Source organism: Ovis canadensis, chromosome 13 (assembly GCF_042477335.2).
Source record: "Ovis canadensis isolate MfBH-ARS-UI-01 breed Bighorn chromosome 13, ARS-UI_OviCan_v2, whole genome shotgun sequence".
Lineage (NCBI taxonomy): Eukaryota > Metazoa > Chordata > Mammalia > Artiodactyla > Bovidae > Ovis > Ovis canadensis.
In genome coordinates, this window is record NC_091257.1 from 59,300,810 (window position 1) to 59,306,970 (window position 6,161).

Genomic DNA, 6,161 nt, shown 5'->3' on the forward strand with positions numbered 1-6,161 from the left:
GGAAGGACTTCCCTGGCTGGAAATGGCAGTTTTGTAGTCTTGAGCTACCCCTGGTAACCTAAAACTGTGATGTTGGAGGAGATTTCCAAGATGGTTTAAATAGGTAAGGGGGAATCTAAGATAAGAGTTGTCTTCGTGGAGCCCTGGAGGTCAGAGACCTGCTCAGAGGGAGATGTGAAACGGAGAAAGGCAGTTAAGACAACTCAGGGGAGCTTTACTCTAAGGAAGGGAGAAAATGAGGCAATACTGAGACAGGAAAATAGAGATTTTTATCTGTTTATGATCAGATAACAGCATGTTTACATATAGATAGGGAAGATTAATTAATGAGAAGAAAGAGGAAGCATTCTTAGAGCAGGTCCCTGGACCAACTGGGGCGAGGGGTCTAAGACACACATGCTGGAGGGGAGGCGGCTTGGCTGATCTTGACGGGAGGATATGGAGATGCTTGTAGGTGGTCCGCGTGAGAGGTGGACACCCTCCTCCGATGGCATCCTGCTCCTGAGAGAGACCCAAAGGGATATGATCCACCAGGGTGAGAATGGAGGAAGAGGGTGGGAGTTTGAGGTGGGGGAGGGAGAGAGTGAGAGGACTCTGGGAATCCAGATGGTGGTGGTCTGTGTGCGTGTGCTCAGCTGTGTCCCACTCTGCAGCTCCATGGACAATAGCCCACCAGGCTCTCTGTCCATTGGATTTCTCAGGCAAGAACACTGGAGTGGGTTGCCATTTTCTTCTCCAGGGGAGCTTCCCCACCCAGGGACTGAACCCACATCTCCTGCATTGGCAGACAGATTCTTTACCACTGAGCCACCTGGAAAGGTAAGGGAGAATTCATCTCAGGTGCATTTATTATTCTTCAGCCACATTCAGCCGGGCAAGTGTGGGCATGGAGCCGGCACAAAGATGAATCACTGCTAGGTCATGTGGGTTCCATCATGCAGACATAAAAGAGAAAATTTATATAGTGTTAAAACTTGTTAAATAACACTTCTCTTTAACCATTCCTCTTCGACTTTGTTTAAAAAAAGAAGAGTATACGTGAACTGTTTAAGTACAATAATAACTATTTACACAAGACAGTTGGAATTATTATTTTAAAGGGTAAAATGCAGAAGCTATTTTAATTAAAGTTAGACATTAGAGATGTATCCTTACTATTACAATTATAATTAAATATTGTCTTCAAGGATCTAGTCACTGTAATTAAAGTGTTTAATAAGTCATGTGGCATTTTCAAAGATAAAAATACCTCCTTTTTTATGAGATGATTCTGTAACTAGAAAATTCAAGAAGCTCTTTCTAAACAATTGGATTTAGCAGAAGAATTCAGTAAGGTGAATGAATATAAGGTAAAATATAAAAGCCATTAGATTTTTTTAGTTTAATAATGAGAACTTAGAGGAAATCAGAAAACTAACTGTTCACAAGCAGCGTGATCTATTACCAGACAGCGTGAGAGCCCAGAGAGGACCATCCCTGTTCAGAAACGCCGGGAAATCTGGATGCTGAGGGTGTAGCTGGACCTCAAAAAGCTCCGTCCACTGGTCCACGCTCAGCTCAGGGGAATTCTGGAGGAATTCAGAGCTACTGGTCAGAAGGGGCCAGAACAACACCTGGACCAACACAGCCCAGCTCCTGGGGCTGAGGGTAACTCAGCCTCCCATCTCAACAGCTCAGCAGAAGGGCCACGCCAGGTCTCAGTCCAACTCTCCACACCTAACAGCAAGCATTCATTTAAAAGTAATGGAGAAAAGGCAAGGAAAAAAGACACACGCCATCTTCACGAGACAACAGGGCCAGCAGAATCAGACTCCAGTGGCCGCACTGTTGTCTCTCCCAGACAGTATTTTTAAATAACGGTGACTCATGAGTTACAGGCTCTGGTGGAAAAGACAGACCATGGACTTGAAGGGATGGTGGATTTCAGCGGAGATAGAAATTGTAGGAAAGGGTCAAATACCATGCTGACCCAAAAAATGCGAGTTGCAGGATACCACAGGTGAAGAACACACTTAACAGACTTGTCTGTGGACTCAGTGCCACCAAGGAAAAGATCCCTGGACCTGAAGCAACATGGCAATGGACATTAGCTGAACCGAATACACAGATGCAGAGAATAACAGTGAATATCCAGTTGGTATCATTTAATAAGTGTTCTTCAACAATTCACCTGCAAGGTTGTCCATGTCCATCAGTGTCTCACTGGACACTCCTTGCCTTTCACCTATGCCCAAGCGTAGCTGCAGAAAACAAGAACTGATACCCTTTAGCAGGAACACTTGAAGGAGCAGCTTTGACCTAAAACAGCTAGAAGTCACTCAATATAGAGTCTGCCTACTTGTATCTGCCAAGGCAGGCAACAATGCACACAATTTCCTGCCCACCCCCCCCCCCCCGCCAAAGCAAGGACATTTACATGAGTATATTAAGTTTTATTCTCATCACTCACATTCTCACCACACGCAGATCGCACTTTCCTCACCAGCATGCAGACCCGGTCCAGCTCCAGCCTTAGGCGAGGTAAGCCTCCATTTTGTTGACTGTAAGAAGGAAATGACGATAAATATAAGACAGTGTAAGTAAAGAACCTAAACAATGCTCAGGACCGCATAGGCTTCTGATAAATGGATGCTCTTGCTCTAGCTTGGACTGAAGTTATTTTTACTATGTGTTCTCAAATGATAAATGTGCCCCAGCATCAGATTGTTCCCAAGTTACAGAGCCTCTTTCCTTGGAAAGTAAGATGAACACCCACCTGCCTGGCCTGGTGCAGGTGAGTCCTCCCACCAGCAGGAAGTCACAACAGGTCCTGTGAGGTTGGCTGTCAGCCCTCTGGTCCCTGAATTTTCCTACTGAATACGTGCGACCTTCTAAAAGCCTCTTCTGTACTTACTCCCATAAGAGAGCTTGTAAGAGGAAGTGGAAATTTCCAAATATATTTTTCTTAAGTAAATCATGCTAGCACTTACAGATAAATTGGGGGAAAGTATATACCAGTCCACTTAATTATAGTGATGATACTATCCCATTAAACTTCTGTGAAGACAGAATACATAAAAATTTTAATAACATCACCTAATATGAAAGTTCCAATCTGATTCCCTCTTGTTCTTTGTCCTCGTTGTACTTAAATACACAATATTGTGTTTAAAAATGATCCGGGGCAAATGGCAGCGTGTTAATGATCGGACATATCAGAATGAGTCATGTAAATATGAAAGCAATAATTAATTTCAACCACAGAAGAGCAGATTAATCACTTGTGCAAACTTAAAATCACACGTAATTTGTCAATGTTTATGTCAGGAAAGCTCTAGAGTAGCTTCGGATCCACACACCTGCATTAAAATTACTTAATGATATTTCAAATGATATTAATCAAATATGATGAATAGAAAAGAGAATAGAGTTGGGACCCATACGGCGGTTTTCATAGCTGAGATGGCTCCAAGCACTTGGCAAATGAACGACCAAGGTGATCAGTGGCTGGTAAACATTGTGAGGTCACAGGCCCGCTGTAGCCCACAGTCACCCTTGCATCCCAGAGCTCATCTTCCTACTTCAATACAGCCTCTTAATGTCAGTATCTTTAACAGGCATGGAAGAAGCAGAAGAAGTCTTATAAACACATCATTATGAAAAGGAGCTATAATGGGGCAAAAAAAACCAGACTGGTCCATCTAACCAGCCTGGAACCCTTGCTCCATCTCTCCAGAGTGATGGGGAATGTGTGACCTCCCCAAGCTCTTACTCTTTCCTGTTCATCACATCCAAGTCAGTTGGTTTCTCATGGCATTGCCATTTCTTTATTTAGAACAGGGTCTCCAACCTCCAGGATCTAATGCCTGATGATCTGAGGTGGAGCTGATGCAATAATAATAGAAATAAGGTGCACAATAAATGTAAGACACTTGAATCTTCTTCAAACCATGCGTCTGCTCCCATCTGTGGGAAAACTGTCTTCCAAGAAAAGGTTGGGGACCGCTGATTTAGAAAACAATTTTAGAATTTTAATTGCCATTGAGCACAAGCAAATAATTTTAGTGAAATTTGCTATAGTATAGCTCCCATACTGAAAAGTGGACAAGTTAGTCATAAAAATGTGCACAACTGACGTACACGAAGTGAAAAATTCTCCCAAAGCAAATGTATCCGTGTCACCCCCATGCAGATCCAGAAATAAAACACCACCGTCAGCCCCAGGTCCCTGTCCTCCCCCAAAGGCTTCTGCTATCTGGACTTCAACACGTGAGATGAGTCTCTGCATTTCAAAATTGTTAGGAAGCGTTCCCCGTGGTTTGAATAAATCACAATCCTTTTATCCCTCCTAAATGTGTTGGTTGGCCCTTGGAGTTAGCACGAAGAGTTCCAATGTAAAGATTCTTGGATGTATCATTTTGGTGGGATACATTCCTAGGAGCAGAATTGCTAGTGACACCCTCTGTTTATTTCCTGTTTCAGAGTGCAACCACAGAGCAGTTTCACCCATGGGTATTTCCTTCCACCAGCAGTGGCTGAGAGTCCAAGCGGGTCTGCCTGCTGGCCAGCCTGCATTTCAGCCACTTCAGTTGGCTGGTGCTTAGTGGGATCTCGTTGGCTCTAAGTTGCATTTCTTTGTGATTAATGAGGTGGACACTTTTTCATACATTTATTGACTGTTTGTAGAACCTCTTTTGTGAAGTGGCTGTTCAGTTCTCTGGAGTGTATTTCCATGGGATTGTCTGTCTTTTTTATTGATTTGTAGAACTTCTTTATATATTCTGGACATAAATCCTTGGTGCCATTTGAATTGCAAATATCTTCTCGTACTCTGTGGCTTGCTCTTTCATTCTGCTAATGGCATCTTTTGATAAAAGATCTTAATCATACGAGGGCCAGTTTACAAATTTTCCCTTTATATTCAGATCTTCTTTTTAAGACACCTTACTCACTCCCAAGGGCAAGAAGATATCCTCACATTTTCTTTTAGGGTTTTTTTTTTTGTTTGTTTTCCTTTCACATTTGTATCGGTAACCCATCTGGAATTCATTTTTGTGAATGATATGAAATAGGGTCAAAATAATTTTTATTTCAGGGAAACAATGGTGAATAACCCACAGTGACTGACTTTAGAGACCTTGTTGTCTAACGAGGGAAGTGGACAATTGGGCAATTGCTTACAATATAGTAGGTATTTCTAAATAATACTGTAATGAGAAAAGGAAATGTTTGTCTTCAAACTGAATTTTGAGATTGTGCACGTGGGCCTGAGGAATACAACTTCTTTGGTCTGGCTGGTAACAAGCGGCAGGTTTCCTGGCTTAAGCACTGTGGACATTTTAGAGAAAGGAGAGCAATGTCATTCAGCACAGCCATTAAGGCAGAAGTCCTGCCTTTTCCCGTGGGTGAATCCAGGCATGGATGTCCTGGGACAGTAGAATGAGGTGTTTCAGTAGAGATGGTGCCGGAGCAACATGGCATTGCAAATGCCTCCTATTTCCTTAACAAAGCAAGAATCATTATGTCTTCCACAGGGTTATCAAATCCATCCAGGCTCAGAATCAATCAAATCTGATATTTTGAAGCTTTTCTAAAAGGTGCCCACATGCCAAATTTAAAACATTTAAACTGCGAAATAGCTTTATGAGAAAACATCTTTGCCATCGTTGTGTAGTTTCTGAATTTTTTAGCAGTGAGTTATTTCTCCTGACCATCTGATGATTTAGTCCATCCTTTTTCACAATGTTTTCATCATAGGGTTGAAAAAAAAGTACATGTCTTTTCAGTCCAATTAATAATTATACTCCTTGGAGGAGGGACATAGACCACTCATCTTTGCGTTCTTCCATTCTTAGACCCTATAATAGACGATTAATGATATTTGTGCCTTAATTATTATTTGAAAACACCGAACTCATTTCTGCCTACCAGGCTCTCAAATGTGGCATATCATGTAACTGATACCCAGCTAAGGCTGGTCCACAGACGAGCTGTGATCACTCTGCTTGGTGTCCAAACTCATTCTCTGGAAAACCTCCTTGTAAGTGGCCCTAAAGGAACGTGTGTAGTTACGTGCCATGTGCCATCATCAATATACGACACTCACAAGCCAATGGTGTGATATGTCACGCAAAAGAAGAAGGTCTAAATTGTGGGGAAATACCTGAACATGACAGGATCCT

At 42.4% G+C, this 6,161-nt stretch overlaps 1 long non-coding RNA gene across 1 annotated transcript; it reads right to left on the reverse strand.

The window, feature by feature from the left end:
• Positions 1-247: 247 nt before the first annotated feature.
• LOC138417868 (uncharacterized) lies at positions 248-2,896 on the reverse strand. Its single transcript, XR_011248325.1, has 3 exons — positions 2,756-2,896; positions 2,450-2,540; positions 248-1,568 (listed from the first exon to the last, which is right to left on the reverse strand). It is a non-coding gene; the product is annotated as an uncharacterized lncRNA (long non-coding RNA).
• Between the last annotated feature and the right edge of the window lie 3,265 nt (positions 2,897-6,161).